Source organism: Musca autumnalis, unplaced genomic scaffold, assembly GCF_047663935.1.
Source record: "Musca autumnalis isolate F117 unplaced genomic scaffold, ASM4766393v1 scaffold_1, whole genome shotgun sequence".
Lineage (NCBI taxonomy): Eukaryota > Metazoa > Arthropoda > Insecta > Diptera > Muscidae > Musca > Musca autumnalis.
In genome coordinates, this window is record NW_027411644.1 from 267,316,158 (window position 1) to 267,337,845 (window position 21,688).

The 21,688-nt window shown below is 36.2% G+C and overlaps 1 protein-coding gene across 1 annotated transcript in view; it reads left to right on the plus strand.

Annotated features, from left to right (window-relative positions):
• The first annotated feature begins 326 nt into the window (after window positions 1–326).
• The window catches only part of NPFR (Neuropeptide F receptor), a 151,859-nt gene continuing 130,497 nt past the window's right edge, over window positions 327–21,688 (plus strand). The window contains exon 1 of the mRNA XM_073961132.1: window positions 327–1,161. The gene's annotated coding sequence lies outside the window, so the exon portion shown is untranslated. The remainder of the gene's footprint in view (window positions 1,162–21,688) is intronic.

Below are 21,688 nucleotides of genomic sequence, written 5' to 3' on the forward strand. Positions count from 1 at the left end.
AGGCTTAAACCCCATGTATGTGCGTACGTGTGTTGTTGCCCACTGCTGGTATAAAGGCATTCATTACTACCCTTTAGACATCCAGGATTGTCAGTTATAAATACAAATTCTCTGTGTTAACAACATCCCCCACTGTCTTTAACAATTGGCGCCAAAAACCGCCTACAACTTTTGTTCTCTGTTTACATGCGTGTGCAAAGCTTTTCTCTCACTGATAAGAAAGCTCTGTGGACGAATGTGTGCAACAGCTGTTTATTTGCTTCCTTGAGAACAAATAGCAAAAACCTTCGATACGAATGGAAATCTGCACAGACGACAACGAACTTTTGATGGAATGTCATACGCCGCAAATTCTGTTACCAAAAATTCAGTTGATACTTGACCGCGTTCAGAGTAACAACGGTTAACGGATGTGAACTTCTTACAACCGAGTTGAAACTGCGTTAGTGAAAACAAAAAATAAAAACTACAGAAAAACGTTACTTTAGAATTACAAACAAAAATTAAATTAAGTAAATAGAAAAATTTGTTCTAACACAAAAGAATAGTTTGGTTCTATTGTTAAGTGAAATAAAAAAAAACAACAAGATAATGCCAATAAATCCAAATTGTCAACATTACACAGCTGTTAAAATGAAATAAATGAAGTGCAAAAAGACCAATTTATTCGCCATCACCATTAATTCTGCTGCTTTTAAAAGAAATCTAATTTAAATCGGCAACATCGGCAAAAAATACAACAAACAAGTAAAACATATGTAAACATCCATTATTGAATTGAGTGTGAAACGAAACAATTAAAGTGAACATAGTATTTGTTGTTGTTCTTTGTGGAAGAGATAAAAAATGGCCAAGGGTATATATAAGAAGAAGTGTGCGTATGTTTAATGTTTATGGCCAATGTTTTATTAGTATCCCCCCCAAATAAAATAAGAATTTATGTGGTTTCCTGCTATTCCATCGAATTGTTTGTTCTTTAATGCGTAGTGGATATTTGCGGCATCTCAATACAATTTATTTGCTCTGCTGTTCCGAGCTGTGTTGTTGCTGATAATAATAAATACATTTGTTTGTCATTTAGCTACTATATTATATGGAGATGTGTATATATGTACGTACATACCTACGATAGTTAAACATTAAATCCGCAACAAAAACAAGGTAAAAATTGTTAACTTTCAAATATAAATTTAAGTTAAAAATTCAAGATTGTTTTTCAATAAAAGAGTTTTTAACGTAGATTGCGAAGAGTTTTAAGCGAGTCCGCTTAGATGTGTTATAAAAAAACAGCCAAAAAAAATTGGAATTGTGTATAACATAAAGTATAGTTTCTATAAAAGTCAATAGTGTGCCTCGAAAAAGATTCGAAACAAGTAAAAAAGTATCAGTGGGCTTTGCCGACAGAAATATATCCTCAGCCTGTGGATATTGAAACAATGTTTTCCCAGGAAACGTATGTATTTAGGTGGTTTTAAAAATTTTGGGCGTATTAACCGACAAAAATGATGATTAGGATTAAAGATCAAAAGTTTTGCGGAGGAGATACTTAATGGAATGGATTGGCCATTAAGGAAGTGTGTCTCCAGCCACTACATATGGTGCCATAGGGGGTTTTTACAACTTTCGGGATTTTTTCTCAAAAAGTATGGACTTTCCCTTAAAAAAACCTTTAACGTCGTAATTGAGGAAGCGAATGCAAATCGCTTCAACAAAAATCAAAGTGATTCGATAGCAGGACTTAAAGTGAACTTATCCAAAATTTTGTGTGGGAGGTACCGGATGAGTGGACAAATATAGTCCATATTTTAACCTGATCTATATCTGGTAGATATATTAGGATGTGTGAAGTATGGACCAGTCCAGCTACTCCCATCAAGAGTTACCATGCGAACAATTTTTCCGAACATTTTTGAACTTTTGTGGGGGAGGTACCTGAAGGAGTAGACCGATATGGCTTATCTTCGAACTTAAGCTATTTTTGGACAAAATATTACTAAGGCCAAATTTTGGACCGAATCGGCAGATCCGTTCGAGAGTTATCTTGCGCTCAAACCACCTCACACGGTGTCATAACGGTTTTTTTTGCAACTTTCAGCCTATTTTCTCAAGAAGTATGAACTTGCCCCTGATGAAACTTTTACCGTCGTTTAGGGGGCGGTGGATACAAGTTGCTAAAACAAAAATCAATGCGATTCGAGAGCAGGTCCTAAACTGAACTTATCCGAAATTTTGTGTGGAAGGTACCAGAAGGAGTAGACTGGATTGAGTCCATAGTAGAACCACATCTAAGTCTGGTAGACATTTCACGAATTGCAAAGTATGGACCAAATCGGTTACTCCCTTCAAGACTTATCGTACGTACAAATTTTCCGAACATTTTCGAACTTTTGTGGGGGAGGTACCGGGAGGAGTGGACCGATATAAGCCATCTTCGAACTTAAACTAAATTTGGACAAAATTTTACGAAAGCCAAATTTTGCAACGAATCGGTTGATCCGTTCGAGAGTTATCGTGCGCACTAGCCAGGCAGACAGACGGACGGACATTGCTCAATCGACTCCAAATTGTCTGAAACACATTTCGCCCAAACATACTTGGGGTCTAAAACCATTATTTCGATGAGGCACATTTTGCCCGTATGAAAGTGTATTTACCCTTAGAACAGATTTAAAGCATTATTTGATTGACAGGATACATTATTGGAATACGCCAAATAGATACAGACATATTTACAACAACAAATACAATTTCATTAAGCAGAAAAATTCACTATCGCAATATATTTTCCTTTAATATAAAGTCCATCAAAACCGGTCCAGTGGTTATTAGGCACCAAGGTCCTACTTTTATTTTGTTGCACCCTCAGCATTTATACTGGGGTTATGACTAGACATCTGAATTTTATGCAACCCCTAGTTTTGGTCCGATTCATGTCAAATTTTGGGACTGGGTATATTTTTGGCTTCTGATTAAATTACAATCGCAACATATGACATATGCAAAATGATAAAAATTCATAAATTTTGCATATACAAAAAATAATATGTGCATATGGAAAATTTACGCATTTTTCATATTTTCTTATGCAACAAATATTTCAATAATAAGCACGAAAATGTTTGTGTGTAAACTTTTTCTGTTTAAAATTATCTTCAGACATGCCAAAAAAATAGAGAAATGTATTACCACAGCCACAACCTTCAAAATACCGAAAATGGGGAGGTATCGTTCTATGGGGTCTATATGAAGACGTGGACCTATACCGAGAAATTTCAGGTGGAAAGTTTTATATCCCCATGGAAGACTTAATACCAAATTTCAGCCATTTCGAAAGGATAGTGAGGCCTCAACCTTCAAAATATCCGAAATTGGGAGGTGCCGTTCTATGGAGGCTATATGAAGACGTGGACCTATGCAGACAAATTTCAGATGTCATACCCCCAAACGAAGACTTAATACCAAATTTCAGTCATTCGGTGCAAATCCTTGTATATGTTTTTGCATATGGTTTTGTTTATGCTCATTTTATGCAAATATGTAAAGCTATGTCAAAATTTGCAAAATGTGCAAAAAATACTGGGCCTAATTCCTTTTATTTTAAGATAAAACGAGTTTCTGTCTAATCAGATTTTCTCTAGAACCATCCTAACCATACATGAATTTTCACAGGATAACTAGGCAGAGTTATGACTATTTTACAACCTCATACACCTGTGTCATATCATGATGATTTTCTAAATAAAATTACATAAAATCTTAAGTTTAAAGTGATTCCGTGAAAAACCTCACGCACAAAATGATTTTAAAATTTGAATTTAACAGAAGTACGGACAATTTTCTGAAGTCACCATAAACAGATATATAATTGCAAAAAAAAAAAAAACTTTAGAGCCACATGAGATAACCAAACTGAAATAATTTTGTTTTCTTTCTTTTCTTTTCTGACTAATTTGCTTTAATTCTGAGAATCTTAAAAATGTCGTAAACGCTTTTTTCAATGACATAATTTTTTAACAAAAAAAAAAAAAAAAAAAAAAAAAAAAATTCAAATTTTTTTCAAATTGGTTTGTGCATGACATTTTTCAATATTTAAATGTAATAAACGTTACGATATTTATTAGAAGGCTTACGTTTATTCATTCGTGCAATAGGAAATATTTGTTGAGATTTTTTTTTTAATTTCTATTTTTTTTTTTCAAAAAAATATTTTTTAAAAATTGCGCACAAACTGTTTGTATTGTCGAAAAGTCATAATCCAAATATACACTTTCATACGGACAAAATGTGCCTCATCAAAATAATGGTTTTAGACCTCAAGTATGTTTGGAAGAAATCCGTTTCGGATAATTTGGAGTCGATGTAGCAATGTCCGTCCGTCTAGCTGGCTACAGCGCACGATAACTCTCGAACAGAATAGCCGATTTGATCCAAAATTATTATTTATTATAATATTTTATGCAAACTTCGTTTAAGTTCGATATGAGTCCACTCCCTCGGGTACCTCCCTCACAATAGTTAGAATTTGTTCGCAAAAGCTTTGCTCACGATAACTCTCGAAGGGACTAACTTATTTATACATACTTGCACATCGTTATATTTCTATATTTCAGGACTATATCGGTCCACTCCTTCGGGTGCTCCCACACAAAATTTCGGAAAGGTGTACTTTAGGACCTCCTCTCGAATCGTTTTGTTTTTTCTTGCAACATGTTTCACCAAGGCCCCTATTACGATGGTACACATTTTTTGAGTGGTAAGTCCATACTTCTTGAGAAAATGAACCGAAAGCTGTAAAAACCCCTTACGGCCAGCAACTGTAGTGGCTGATGCGCACGACCGAATACTGCGTTGGTCCACACTTTATATATATATTTATTCCTTTAAACTCCTATAAGGAGCATAGGGCCAGAGTCCACACTTTGCATATCATAATAATTCTTCTTATATTATATACAATTCGAACATGGTGCTTATAGGTCCACATCTTCTGGTACCTCCCCCACAAAAGTTCGAAAATGGTGACCAACTGAAATAACTGGTGGGCGAGATATCTATGGAGACCAATGACTCCCACTTCCCAAATGGACTATGTCGGTCCATTCCTTTAGGTACCTCCCCCACAAAACTTTCCAAATTTTTGTCGGCAAGTTCTGAAACCCCCCTAAATAAATAAGTTTTTTGGTAAAGAAGTGTTTCAATTTACCCAGGGTGAAGGTTTATCTCTGTCGACAAAGCCAAATGATACTTTTTCACTTGTTTAATTAGCTTTTAAATGTTTTTTTTTTTTTTTTGTGAAAATATTGAGATTTGTTGCCAATTATAATGTCATCAACCTTATTGGTAAACCTTATGTTAATACCAAATCCATTTCAGACAAGTTTGGATTTAGCTATGGCCGCCCGTCTCTGCGACTAGCCTACTGGCTGGAAGTCACGTCTTCGTTTTAATATAGGCCCATATATGAGAAGCAAAAATTGGTACTCAAACCGTTCCCCTTAAATATCTTCAGTCTACGCTAGTCCGTGTCCGTGGATCCGTCCAGGCCGCGGTCATAATGCTTAATTTAGATTTGGTCGTTATGACCATCACAATTCTAATTATAAAGCCCATTGGGGGTTGAGTACGTTTTTATAACCTCAGCCTTCAGGCTAAGTGTGGTGTATAAACATTAATACGGCAATTATACGAGGGTTACTATATATATTTGTGGCCTACGCAATACTACGTGTTGCCCAGAAATTCCGCATAACAAGAAAAAAATGAGTGGTCAAAGATTTTCGTCTCCAGAAAATGCTGTTGAAGTGTTTAAAAACCGTGTTTTGTATGTGTCTCAATCGCAGTAGAAAAAGTGCTTCAATAATTGGTTTGAGCAAAAGTGTATAAATCATGCTGGGGAATACTTTGAAAAAACAATAAAATCATTTTTGATTAGCAAACATAGATTCATTACCTTGGTGTAAAACAGATAATAATATAAACAACCAAATGTCTTCGGCAATTCCATTTGAACAAATTTAAAAAAATTTTTGCTAGCACATCTACGATTTTTGGTATAGAGGTTAAGAAAAAAAATTTGGTTTCAAATCCGTTCGCATTCAGATTTTTTTTCAAAATATTTAAAAATTTGTTATTTATTTTTATGAGAAAATTTATGCATAAACCGCTAACAGCAGTTCATATCTATTCGTAGATATTTAAATATATACTAAATTTATTTTTATTTTCGCGAAAAATCAAGAAATAAAAAAAATATATTAAAGTAAATCCAAACTACCCTGCCCCTGAGTCTTTACAAACCTTTAAAAAACTAAATAAAAAATATCCACAGAATCTAGACAATGCACATTGGGGTAAAATCCACAAAATCGGAGATTAATTCCGGGAATTTGGGGGTTCAAAGCTTTGTATTTTTCGAATCTCGTTGACACATTAATCTCAAACAACAATTTCCAAACACAATTTAAAGTTAATAAATATGTCTTCTATTAATATTTTAGTTTTCAAGGCTTACTCTACCGAAAACTACCAAACTTTTTCAGTGTTTGGTTTTTTCATCTGAAAGAGCACATTTAAAGCTACATTCGAAATTTTTGTTGTTTAAAAATATTACATAGCTTTGTGGCAAATGACCGTCTACGAATCACTCTTTTTATTAAAGCGCTTTCCGGTGACCACTCCAACTAGAAAACGAATGAACCTATCTTTCTATGTTTTTGTGGGCTTATTTAGAATATAAAAATATTGTCCTTCATAGGCGGATTTTACAAAATATTAGTTTATACACAAATGGTGGACAGTCAAATCAAATTATAAATTTTTACGTTAAAAGGACCAAGTTTTTATCATAAAATTGCAAATTAATATTTTTTAAATACATCCGTCGATAAAGGTGTAGATTTCAATGTCCTAAATAAGCCAACAAAAATATTGGTATTAGTTTTCGAGCTAGTGTTGTGCCTTTTTTATTTCAGCTTCAATTTTTGTCAAATTTACCGACATTACGAGGTTTTAAAACTTTTCTGGGTTTTCTGTGTTGATTTCATTTCAATTGCCGAAATTTGTTTTGGTTGATCAATAACACTGTAATACAAAAGTTGACAAAAAATTTGCAGGGGTTCTGATGCATAAATTGTTTTTTTGGGAGTCCATGGAAATGAAGATACGTTTGGTGACTTTGAGACACTTCGGTTTTTGATATTATAACTGAAAATGTGAAAAACTGAGTTTCTTGGACTTTAAACTTTTAACGGGCATAACTTCTTTTTAAACAACGGATTTCTAACAAGCCATAACTGTTCAAAATTGGTTAACCATTGGATATGTTATAGTGGTTTAAGTGTGAAAATAAAAAACGAATTAAAATACAGGAAAATGCTTTTCCTTGTTCACAGGACAAACCCCTACTAGGGTTTTTGTAGTCTCAATATGTACTTTCAAAAAATGCATACTAGAATCAGAACACACTCATGAGATATACATTAAATCACGTAAAATCATGAGTTCTATAATTCTAGTATGAGTTTTGAACATTATCTTGTTGCTCGTCCGGATTATTAAAAAAAATCCAAAAACCCCGAAATTCCGGCTTCAACATGTCAGCATCAATTTTAGGTGGATGCAGTGGATATATCGAAAAATCATACACCAGTATCATGTTACCCATGGAGTATTCTTTGAGTTTTTCTTTGGGAATAGGTCTATAAAATGTAAGGTTAAACCAGAAATCGGGAGGGAACATAAAACAACTTGTTGGCTTCAACCCATTCTTAAGCAATTTTCTACATAAATGTCAACACAGCTTTCACGTAAATTAATATCAATATTAAACCATTCTAGACCAATTTGTTATCAAATAGCGATATTTCAGAGCATTTAATGCACTTTTGACAATATTTTGTTTTTCTTTTTTTGTTTTTCATTATAAACTCGCGAATATTATGTTTATATTTATTATATCTATCGGGCAGGAGAAAATGTGGTCATTTGCAACGAATTCGCGAAAGTTACAGACTGTTTTTAATGACTTTGCCTGTGAGAATCGTATTTGTTTTCTATAAATTTTGTTAGACTTATTGTTGACCTTTGGACTGAATTTATTTCTGGGGTTTGGTTTGGTTTTAGGTCAGAAAATTAAAACAATAGGTTTTGTTTTTTATTTTATTTTGTTTGTTCCAATATTTCGATCTTCTCCGAAGATCATAGTCAGAAAATTTTTCTTTAAAAAAGAACAATAGGCAATCATTATATATAAATATTAAACAGATATTTGTAACAAAAATTACATTTTATTTTTCTTTCCGTAACAACAGTCAGTTATGCACATCTTATTTTCCAAAAGAAGTATTTTGCAACTATAGCTTTTTGTGTTTTTCTATTGCATTTCTGTAGATCTGTGCACAGTGTTGCGTATCCATTTTGTAGTTTATTCTATTTTCCACTGGCACATTTATAATATATATCATTTCAAGCATGAATCTGCGCTTGTAATTTCTTTCCTGTGCCAAGATTTCTACTTCCTTGAAGTTTGGTGTATGTCGGCAAAGTGTGCCACAAGAGTCAATGAGAACCGTACCTTAAATTCTCTGAGCAATATTTTTGTGGAATATTTGGATGCTGTAAAATCTCATCTTGTGGTACTTTTACTACGGTTCGAGAAAGAAAGGACGAAAAGGACATGAAAAAAATTGAGTTAGAAGAATGGAATGTTCTACAAAAAGATTCACCATTTGATTTGACTGAAGACATGTAATCTCAAAACGAAGCTACAATAACGGCGAACAGAGATATAAAGATATTTTCTCAAGCATCATAGGCGAAAATTCAAAAAAATCATCGCGCGATATCTCGGAAACTTGACCTATGGGGAAAATTTCCCTCTGGGTTCTTAATATACTCACTAAGGGCTTTAATCTCCAAAAGGAATTTTCCACCGCACAGACCTTGAGTTCCAATTTGTGGCACAGTGTAATCACATCGGTGCGGAAACTTTTTTTCACCGAATCGAACTAAAAAACGCGTTTTCCTGATCAGGACAATATTCCGCACATGGTACTGGCGTGGTATTTTTTTGGTTATATCCCGAATGTTCATACGCTTTTATAGTCGGGGAATCATCGTTCATTCTTATAACAGGTCAATTCAATCGTTGTAGATCCATACTTTAAACTATGTCGATGTCAATATATATCTGGTGCGGCTCGTGTTTCATTTCGCCAACTGAGATTGTCTCTCTGATCTTTCGAAGAATTTTTCTCTCAAACATAAAAAATTCTTTGCTGAAGAAGCCATACAAATATTAGGATGGATATGTGATATTACTCTTTTGTAGAGTGTGGTTTCTGTTTCACGAAAAGTGTCATTGTTTTATCTTTGCCCATATTTTCACCTTAGCATTTCTTTTGGGTTCAAACAACTATTCATATACAACCCCTATTTTTTGTCCGATTCATGTCAAATTTTTGGGACTAGGCATATTTTTGGCTTCTGTATAAACTGCAATCAACACATATGACATATGCAACAAATATTTCAATAGCACTGCGCCACAAATTGGAACTCAAGGTCTGTGCGGTGGAAAATTCCTTCTGGAGATGAAAGCCCTTAGTGGGTATATTAAGAACCCAAAAGGAAATTTTCCCCATAGGTCAAGATTCTGAGATATCGCGCGATGAATATTTTGAATTTTCGGCTATGATGCTTGAGAAAATAGCTTTATATCTCTGTTTGCCGTTATTGTAGCTTCGTTTTGAGATTACATGTCTTCAGTCAAATCGAATGGCGAATCTTTTTGTAGAACATTTCATTCTTCTAATTCAATTCCTTTCGCGTCCTTTCTTTCTTGAACCGTAGTAAAAGTACCACAATATGAGATTTAACAGCATCCAAATATTCCACAAAAATATTGCTCAGAGAATTTTAGGTACGGTTCTCATTGACAACTAATCGATATTGTCACGTTTTCATTGTCCGTTTTGATATTTACCCGGATTTTGTTCAGAAAAAACCTATGTTTTGTTTTTCTGTATATTCGTTATTTGTTATGTATTGGTAGGTAGACATACCCTTTGGTTATCGCTTATATTGACATTCTGGATGTATCTGAAATATTTACCATATATAGCTCCCGATATGCTGGACACGTTAATGACAAACTTTCTTGGAAAATAGATCCGGCTATCTAATATTTTGAACCGGATATAGCGATATAAAACCCGGATTTTGTACCGATTTTAAGTAACCCATTAAGCTTATATGTATACCATTAGAAAGCTAATAAAATTGCCAATCAGGGAAAATAAATTTTTTGACAGCATCTTACCTGAGTTCGGTGCTAAGACAAAAAATCCGTATTCTTGAACCGTTTTTAAGGAAAAATATCACTGCGCGTAAATATGAAGATGAAAGCTTGGTGGGTGGAATATTCTTTTTGCCGATGAAAGTCGATGAAGTTAATATTATGAACCCGGAAGGACAGTTATGCCATAGGTCAAACTTCTGAGTTATAGCGAAATGGAATTTATGTTACGGGTTTATTGTCGTGCTCTTAAAGTTCATCAAGAATGTATGCATCACGCCATAACTCAGAAGTTTGATTTATGGCATAACTGTCCTTCCGGGTTCATAATATTAACTTCATCCACTTTCATCGGCAAAAAGAATATTTCACCCTCCAAGCTTTGATCTTCATATTTACGCGCAGTGATATTTTCCTTAAAACCGAACTCAGGTAAGATGCTGAATGGCAATTTTATTAGCTTTCTAATGGTATACATATAACCTTAATCGGTTACTTAAAATCGGTACAAAATCCGGGTTTTATATCGCTTTATCCGGTTCAAAATATTATTCTTCAAGAAAATTTGTCATTAACGTGTTCAGCATATCGGGAGCTATATATGGTAAATATTTCAGATACATCCAGAATGTCAATATAAGCGATAACCAAAGGGTATGTCTACCTACCAATACATAACAAATAACGAATATACAGAAAAACAAAACATAGGTTTTTTCTGAACAAAAACCGGGTAAATATCAAAAAGGACAATGAAAACGTGACAATATCGATTAGTTGTCAATGAGAACCGTACCTAAAATTCTCTGAGCAATATTTTTGTGCAATATTTGGATGCTGTAAAATCTCATCTTGTGGTACTTTTACTACGGTTCAAGAAAGAAAGGACGAAAAGGACATGAAAGGAATTGAGTTAGAACAATGAAATGTTCTACAAAAAGATTCGCCATTCGATTTGAATGCAGACATGTAATCTCAAAACGAAGCTACAATAACGGCAAACAGAAATATAAAGCTATTTTCTCAAGCATCATAGGCGAAAATTCAAAAAATTCATCGCGCGATATCTCAGAAACTTGACCTATGGGGGTTCTTAATATACTCAGTAAGGGCTTTCATCTCCAAAAGGAATTTTCCACCGCACAGAAACCTTGTTGCACAGTGTAATAGGCACAACAATGTTTGTGTGTGTGTTGAATTTTTCTGTATAAAATTTTCTTCAGACAAGTCAATAAAATAGAGAAATGTATAACCACAGCCACAACCTACGAAAATCGGACGGTAACGTTCTATGGGGGCTATATGAAGGCTTGGACCTATACCGACAAATTTAAGGTCGAAAATTGTATACCCCCAAAGAAGACTGAATATCAAATTTCAGTCATTTCGGTGGGGAACCTTCAAAATTCCGAAAATCGGGAGGTACCGTTATATGGGGACTATATGAAAACGTGGGCCTATATCGACAAAATTTCAGTTGGAAAGTTTTATACCCCCAACGAAGACCTTATACAAAATTTTAGCCATTTCAGTGTGATATTGAGGCCACAACCTTAAAAAACCGGAAATCGGGAGGTACCGTTCTAAGGAGGCTATATGAAAACGTGGACCTATACCGACAAATTTCAGGTAGAAAGTTTTATACCCCCAGCGAATACTAAATACCTAATTTCAGTCAGTTCGGTGGGATATTGAGGCCACAAAATATCGAAAATCGAGAGGTACCGAAAGTTTTATACCTCCAAAGAAAACTTAATACCAAATTTCAGCCATTTCGGTAGGATATTCAGCCCAAAAATCCTTGCATATGTTTGAAATATGTCAAAATATGCAAAATTTCTGCGACTAGTTCTTTTTATTTTGTGATAAAACGAGTTTCTGTCTAATCACATTTTCTCTACGACCATCCTAACCATACATGCATTTGCGTAGGATTTTGTTGTCTAATAACAATACAGTCCAACAGCTTCCTCTACTTCAGTTTATTTGAATTTAATAATTATCGCGAAATAACTTTATGATGGAATTTATATGTGTTTGTTTCTAACAGGTCTAAGGCTGTGTCCAGCCTATACAATATGCTTATGGTTTAATCTGTCCGTTCGTTTACTACAAGGATTTAAATTTAATGGCATTGTGTCTTTTGATGCAGTTTCTCGGGTAGCCATAATAAATTAATTAATTTCTTCTGATAAGAATATAACTTTTACATCAACAAAAATTCCTTTTTCCCTTTTTTAAGTTAATCCTTTGCTATTTTAAGTTTATCCATTAGGTTGATTAATCCATACTCTTTACTCCTTTTGTTTAAAGAATTACTATCTATAGGTCTTGGGAACACTAATACTTAAAAGCCCAGTAGGTTGTCCATAAGGAAGCATATGCCAATTATAGTGTTGGTGCGGGCGTATGATATTTATTACGTATTCGCCATTTGTACGTATGTAAATCCAAATATTTTGTTCAATCAAAAATTTGAGAATTCATCTATGAGTTTTTGTTGCTACTTTTACCAAAAAGGAAATGGCAAGCAATATGCAAACATTTTTTCTTTTTCTCTAGAGCTGCATTTAACATACAATTTTCATTTTAATAGTCACTGCGGGGTATTCTCGAATTATTTTGCTTTCACTTGTGATTGAATTCTTCCTTTGGCAAGAACAAAAATAAATAAATTTACAACCGGAACGTTTAATAAAGTGCCAAAAAGATTTTAACACAACAAAGAATATCAGTCAGCATTCATGCAGTCAGTTCCACCACACTCATTCACTAAGAATAAATGAAGAAAGAGTATATACACCATTTAAGAGTCCCAATGCAGATTGGGTTCTTACACTCAAAGAGTTGTGGGAACGTTCCGAATTCATTGACACAATATTTGCTATTCAAAGAAATATGATAATAAAATTTCGATTTTTATTATCTTTACCGACAACAACAATTGGTAAATATTCCCAGACGCACAATGCCTAGCTAGACAAACGGCAAGTTGCCTTTTTCAAGCATATGAATAATGTGTGAAATGAATTCTGTGTGGGCAAAAGAAAACATTTCAATATTACAAAAATATAATTATACCCTACGCCACAAGCTGTGTTTTTCGAAAAATTCATCTAACACCGCGAAATATTCGTCGCAATCCACAATTTTTTGTCGGAACCGTTTGTTAATTTCTATATGTGATTCTATAGTAAACATATTGAAAATAAGGAAACCAAAAAATTAGGTCAAAACATTGGAAGGCGTGGCCTGCCCTAAAGACTACCAGAAAGAAATAGCTATTTCTCGGAAACTACAATATACATTGTGTTCATTGTTAGGTAGGTAGGATTGTTGTTGCTTAATCAAAGCACTCCTCGTCCCGATAACATATCAGGACAATGGCAAAACATTGCCCACTCCATGCAAACAGCCGCAAAATCAGTGCTTGGATACCAGGGGCCTCCACCAAGGAATCCATGGTATGACCAGGTGTGTCCTGCTGCTACCTAAGAGAAAATGCGGCATATAGGGCTACTTTACAATCAGAAGCAACACGAAGCGCACGCGGGAGGTATCGGGAGAAAAGGAGAGAGGAGAAACGGCTTTTCCGCAGGAAAAAGAGAGAGATGGAAAAGCGGGAGTGTGAACAAATCGAGATGTTCAGGAGACAGAATGAAGTCCGAAAATTCTACCAAGGCGTGAAACATCAAACTGATGGCTTTGGAACTGGCACATCCTCCTGTAGAGACCAGCAAGGTAATCTGGTAACTGATACAGATAGTGTGCTAAGGATATTATTATTATTATTATTATGGCATGTTTATTTACATCTTGTAATAAAACTTAGCCTATTTGTATATATTTTCCATTGATTTCTGTCTCGAGCTATTGTTCTAAGTTCGCTAAAAGATTTAGATGTTTCTTGAGTCACTGATCTGCGCCAAGTAGATTTAGGGCGTCCTCTTTTTCTTTTTCCCTGTGGATTCCACTCCAGAGCTGCATGAGTTACATCGTCAGTGTCCTTTCGTAACGTATGTCCAATCCACCTGTATTTTCTGCGTTTAATTTCACGTTCTATTTCAATTTGGTTCGTCACTTGCAATAATCGCTCGTTGCTTATAGTTCGTGGCCACCATATTCTTAGAATTCTACGTAGGCACCTGTTGACGAAGCACTGTAGTTTGTGAGCTATCGCCTTTGTTACATACCAGGTCTCGCTTCCATAGATAAGAACAGATTTCACACACGAGTTGAAAATTCTGATTTTGGTGGGCTGTTTAATATTTTTGCAGCTCCACACACGACTCAATCGAGCAAAGGAGATTTTTGCTTTCCGCAGACGGTTGTCAATATCCGATAGTGTTCCTCCGACGTCGTCAACAACACTGCCTAGATATTCGAATTTGCGAACATCTTCCATCTCTACGTTACCTATAGTCAGCGTGTTATCGTTGTTAGCGTTAATGCGCATACTTTTTGTTTTGGTTGTGTTAATTTTTAGGCCAACTTTCTTAGCCTCGTTATCAAGCAAGGTAACTTGTGTTTGCATATCCTGATATCTATTTGCTAGTAACACGATATCATCAGCGTATGCCAGTTCGCAAAGTTTTCCACTTAGTCTCCAATTAATTCCCATATTCGCTTGGTTAACTACTTGCAGTATAAGGTCTAGTGTGGTAATAAACAACAGTGGGGATAAAGCGCATCCTTGTTTTACACCGCTGATCGTTGGGAATGGATCGCTGAGTTGTCCTTCGTGCACAACTCTGCATAGTCCTCCGTCATAGCTATTTTTAATAATGTTAATAATTTTTCTAGGGATGCCTTTGAATTCTAGCGCTTTCCATATACATTCTCTTTTAATTGCATCAAATGCTTTCTCAAAGTCTACAAATGTTAGATACAAACTTGAGTTAAGTTCGACGGACTGCTCTATGAGAATTCGGATGCTGTTGATATGGTCTGTGCAACTCTTGTTTGGTCTAAATCCAGCTTGGGTGTGTAAAATACTGTCATTAAGCGACTCTTTTATTCGGCATAGTAATATTTTATTAAAAATTTTTGTTACGGACGGAATAATTGTTATACCGCGCCAATTGTTCCTGTTCTTTAAATCTCCCTTTTTAGGTATTTTTATTACAATAGATTCCTTCCATTCACTTGGTATATCTTCCTCATTCCAAATATTTTGAAAGAGGGGCAGAAACAGCTGTGCCACCTTTTGTGGATCGACCTTATAACATTCTGTAGGTATTGCATCTGCTCCGGCCGTTTTACCGGATTTTTGAGTCGATATTGCGTCCACAATTTCATCAAATGTTGGTGGTTCGGTAGAAATATCTAATCTTGGGCTTAGTGGATTGAATATTTGTAGTTCCTCCTCATTTTCATCGTGGATAACATTTAGTGTTCGTTCAAAATGTTGCTTCCACGCAATCATTTGCTCATTTTTATTTGTCAATAGAGTGCCGTTGTCGTCTACAATCATATTGGAACTTCTGGTCTTGGTTCCACTTAGCTGATTTATGATTTTAAAAACATCCTTAATATTTCCCTTTGCAGCAGCCTTTTCCGCATCTTTCCCGAGGTCGTCCATATACTTATTTTTATCAGCTCTGGTTTGTTTCTTGATTAATTTGTTTAGCCTTTCGTAATCTCTTTTAAATATCTCATATAGTGTAACATTATTCTCTTCTGTGGCTAGCATTTTCCGCTTTACTTCCCGCCGATTTTCTATTAGTTTCCAACTCTCTTCTGTTATCCATTCTTTCCGCTCGGATTTGCTGTATCCAAGGGTCGATTCGCATGCATTCCTAAGTTCGTTTTTTAGCCTTTGCCATATCTCGTCGTTGGTGCTATCATCATAGTTGATATTTATTTCCTCCACTTTTCTTCGCAGTTCATTTCTCGTTGCATCATTTTGAAGCTTGTCGGTATCAAATCTTCTTCTTCCTATGGTGTTTGTGCGGGTTTTTCTTATCATGTTTAACTTAAGTTCACTGACCACAAGATAGTGATCACTTCCTATTTCGGCGCTTCTTCTGTTCCTAACATCAGAGCAAATATTAAACCATTCTCGGGAGATGCAGATATGGTCAATTTGAGATTCAAATGTTCCCGTCGGTGATTTCCATGTTACTTTATGTATTTCCTTATGCGGGAAGACAGACCCAGCAATCTTTAGATCGTAATTGCTGCATGTCTCTAGTAACAGCTCGCCGTTTTCGTTGCAGGATCCTAGCGCATGTTTCCCCATTATACTTTCATAATCATGATTGTCGCATCCTATTTGGGCGTTGAAGTCGCCCATTAGTATAGTGATGTCTCTGTTTGGTATCTCTGATAGGGTTTTGTCTAATAGGCTATACAGGGCTTCTTTGTGGGCGAATTCGCCGTCTTCTGTAGGCGCGTATACCTGCACTATAGTTATGTTTCTGCCTTTTGCTGCCAGCCTCGCAGTGATGATTCTTTCGGAAACTGGTTTCCATGTCAATAAGGCTTTTTTTGCTTTTATGGAGAGGTAAATTCCAACTCCTTTTATATGAGGGTCCTTCTCGTTTGGCATTCCAGAGTGCAAAAGCAGTCCGCCGTTTTTGCTAGGAGTTTCCCCGCTTTCGTTCCATCTAACCTCGCTTAAGCCCACAATATCCATTTTTAATCTTGCGCATTCAGCTGTAAGTTGATCAAATTTACCACTTTGGAACAATGTTCTTACATTCCAATGTCCACACCTTATCCTTTTCCGTTTGCCATGTGTCGTCAACTGATTTCCATTATTATTCATTATCTTTGTAAATACTCGAATCTTTATAAATTTCAGCAGTACATAGAGGATTATTCTTTGACTGCCTAGCCCGGTGGTAGGGCTGCTACCTTTTGGCCTCCGAGCATGCCATAGTACTCCCCACTTAATGCGAGCAGAGGTTTTGTAGCCGTCGACTCTCGAACAGACGCTGCAGAGTTGTGGTTGGTTCGTCCGCCGTAGTTGTAGTATGTCAATATTACGTCCTGCACCGTTGACCTCCCATCTTGGAATCACTAACATTAGCCTATAATTCACAGAGTATATTGTGATTAGCCCAATGAAGTGTTTGTTACGAAGTTTTCTCTCCGGGCTGTTTGGTCCGCGGGAGGTATTTCATTTCCCTCCTACCACCCATATCTGGGAAGCATTCGCTATCCGCCACCTGCGACGCGTTCTCTAGGGATTACAGCCTCCCCCGAGAACTAAGGATATGGAAAGAGCATTTTTCCAAACTGTTGGTATCCAATAGTAGCGAAGTCGACGAAGATACCACAGATCCAATCCCAGAAGATGGTATTGAATGTATACCACCCGGCTAAGATGAGGTAAAGACAGCAATAAACCGGCTGAAGAATAATTAAAACCGGAAACGACACGCTGGTATGCATCAGCTAGTTAGCTTCATCTGGCAGGAAGAACGCGTTTCCGACGATTGGAACCTGAGTATCCTGTGTCCCGTCCATAAGAAAGGAGATAAGACTTTATGCCCCAACTATAGGGGCATAAGTCTTCTCCCTATCGCCTACAAGATAGTGTCAGGGATATTGTGCGAACGACTAGAGCCCATAGTCAACGAAATAATTGGACCATACCAATGCGGCTTTAGACCTGACAAGTCCACCATTGACCAGATATTTACCATGCGGCAAATCCTGGAGAAGACCCTAGAGATGCAGATCGAAACCTACCTCTTTTTTGTCGATTATAAAGCAACCTTCGACAGCCCGCTACGTTCAAAGGTATTCCAAGCCATGTCTGAATGTGGTATCCCCACAAAGCTCATTCGGCATTGTAAAATGACTTTGACACAAGATCTTCAGTTAAAATAGGAAAGAACCTCTCCGAATAGTTTCGTACCAAAAGAGGTTTCAGGCAAGGAGACATCCTTTCGTGTGATCTTTTCAACATTCTGCTAGAAAAGGTTATACGAGAGGCAAACGTCAAAAGAAGTGGCACAATCTACACCAATAGCCACATGTTACTTGCGTATGCTGATGATATAGATATCATTTAACGATCAGTAAAAGAAGAAGGTCGAAGGAGAATCTGCTAAAGTGGGTCTGGCGGTAAACGCGAGAAGACCAAGTTGATGGTGTCGACGCGCAATGCGTCCATTGAGCTCGGACCAACTGTTGAAGTTGGCTCCTATAATTATGAGGTAGTAAAAGACTTCGTATACCTCGGCACCGCCGTAAACCCAACAAACGACATCTGTTGTGAAGTAAAAAGAAGAATTGTATTGGCCAACAGATGCTTCTTTGGCTTAAGTAAGCACTTCAAAAACAAAGCCAAAACTCGTCAAAAATAAATAACGCTTTACAAAACACTGATACTACCCGTGCTGATGTATGGTTCCGAAGCCTGGGTACTTGCACAAGCAGATAAGGCAGTTTTGAGAGAAATATTCTTCGAAAGATCTACGGACCAATCTGCGTTGACGGTGAATATCGACGTCGTATGAACCACGAGCTGTATCTGCTATACAACGATAAATGTATCGAGATGCAGCGATTGCATTGGCTAGGCTATACAATAAGAATGAGCAATGATGTACCCGCTAAAAAGGCGTATAAATTCGGGCCACATGGCGCTGCACGCAGAATTGGCAGGCTAAAGAATAGATGGCGCAAACAAGTGGGTGAAGAGATGACAAGGCGCGGTATTCCAGAAAGCGAAGCACTAAACAGAGAGAATTTGAGATCTTTTCTTAGTTCGGTCTGTGGAACAAATGTTCTGTAATGGGCCAGCTGAGTAAGTAAGTAAGGTAGGATTGTTGTCTTTAAGAAACGTTTACATGAAGTGAGCTATTGTATTTTTCCTCAGGTACTAAATTTTTGTGAATTCCAACTTTAGTGGACCAGAACATTTAGCGAAGAGCTTGGAACAAAGTTCCGTTTTCCCAGGTTGATGTCCGAGAGTATCTTCTTTCAGTTCATATATACTTTTGTACACGTGCGTTTCCGTCCGTTTAACACTTTTTTAAATTTATTGAAATTACATGGTTAAAAAAGAAATAAATTAAAAAAGAAATAGGATTTTTTGTATTTTTATTAGCTTTGTTTCTTTACTTTTTTAATAGTAAAAGTAGCAATAGAGAGAAGGTCTCACTTTTCTCAGAAAACCGTGAAAATTGCTCTCATGTAACAAGTTTTGCACAAAAGTAAAGAAACGGAAAAATAGTAGATCTGGCAGCAATGTCAAAAAAAACATGGTTGCTTAAAAAAAAAACAAACAAAATAAACTTCATCGTTTTTTATTTCCCTGGTTTAAATGTTTATTATTTTACATCTTTTTTCTGCTTTGACAAAGCGCGTGGTTTTCTTTTTTCCTTTTGCCTTAATTGTCAAATAAATGTCAAATCAGCAGGTTGACAGACTTTCCACTTTTTACACAACAAAATTTGTCGAGCAGAAAGTAGTAAAAGAGAAAGCCATTTTGTTTTTCTCTGCTCTCTCACTCTCTTAAAAATTGCATCCAGTTTTACTATTTTGATGCAAATTATGGACAAACTTTAAAATGTTAACTTTGGCCTTGAATTTCTCTTCAACTACTAGACCGAAATCGAACGCTTCGGATAGCTGATTATATTGTCTGTCAAACAAAGAAAAAATTATGAAAATATCTCTTTCCGTTCAAAAGTTACAGAGTTTTGAACGATTCTGAACCATTGTGCGTCGTAGACCGCACATGTGGTATACCAAAATTCATATCTCGACGTGATAAAGCGATTTTGAAATGTGTACCCATCCAACCATCCATTAAAAATTGTACGCACGCTACAGGCCGCAATTATGGGCCAATCTTCATTCGAAATTGTATGGAGGTCGGGTTCAGACCAGAATAGATCTCTATAGTTGTTGGTGATGATCGTAAAATATTTAGGGGTGAAATGGACCAAAAGCAAAATATGTATCCAATTTTGATCGCAATGGTAGTCTGATCGGTGCGATTTTTTATGTAAGGTTTGGGTTTACGACAGATAAGTAGCTTGCAACTTAACGTGATGATCAGATAATATTTAGTGGGTTAAATTTACCAGAACTTTTGTGTGAATGTTGGTAAAGTTATATTTAGAAGAGGAACGCTTAACTTTTCCATTCATGCTAATTATGTTGATGTACGTGGTCAAATAACTGAGTTACAGCCTAGGGATTCCTGATCCGTCAGTTTTAATTGTGCTTAGTGTAACCTTAATCACGCTAGAGATCGCAGTTATAGTTTAATACTGACAAATGTTTGCACGAGGTAATAGTTTTGGTCAAGGATAGTGCAAATAATTGTTGATAATGATCGGACAGTATTTAGCGTGTAAATTTGACCATAACTTTTGTGGGGAAATATATCCAAATTTAATTTTTAATCAGTAATTTAAATTGTGGGAGCATATTCGGACAACTTACGAAAACTTGAAAACCAGCACTTGACGACTCTTACTTTATGCAAAGTATATCAATGTAGCAGTTAGGTAAAGGAATTACTGTCTAAGATCACGGTGCGCCTGAACCAACTTTATATGGAAATTGCTTACACCTGGGAAGTTTTTGCAGATTCTGAATCTACAATGTTCATAGATTAGGAAAAAAACAAAACAAGTAAAAAAGTATCAGTCGGCTTTGCCGACAGAGATATTCCCTCAGCCTGTGTGAATTGACACTTTCAGCTATTCACAATATCAAGTATAATACCGGCTGTACATTTCCAAAGGATCTTCGAACAGATCCTAAACTGTCCTTAAGAAATGTTGAACTTTTGTGGATGAAGACCGATATGGACCATTTCTGAAGTAAAACTACCTTTGGACAAAATGTTAGGAGATCCAAAGTTCGTACGGTCGCACCGTTCAACAGATATAGCGCTTAGCTTTTTAGTGACATTTTTAACTTTGGATGGGGGGGAGGTACCGGAAGTTGCGCATCGATAGTGCCCATCTTCGAAATTAAACAAAGCTTGGAGAAATATTACAGAAGCCAAATTTTTAACCGAATCGGTTGATCCGATCGTGAGTTATCCTGCCCTTCATTCTGCCACTTTACATGCTTTCATAGGGGTTTTTATAACTTTAGGGCTATTTTCTCAGGACGAATGGATTTGCGCTCTAAAAAACTTGTACCGTCGTAATGGCGGCAGCGAATGTAATTTATTACAACAAAGATTAAAGTGATTCGAGAGAAGGGCGTAAACTGCATTTTTTTTTGTGGGGGAGGTACCGGAAGGAGTGGAACGATCTATGTCTGGTAGACGTTTCACGGTTTGCAAAGAATGGACCAAATCGGTTACTCCCTGTAAGAGTTATCGTATGCAAAAATTTTCGAACATTTTCGAACTTTTGTGGGGGAGGTACCGGAAGGAGTGGACCGATATAACCCATCTTCGAACTTAAACTA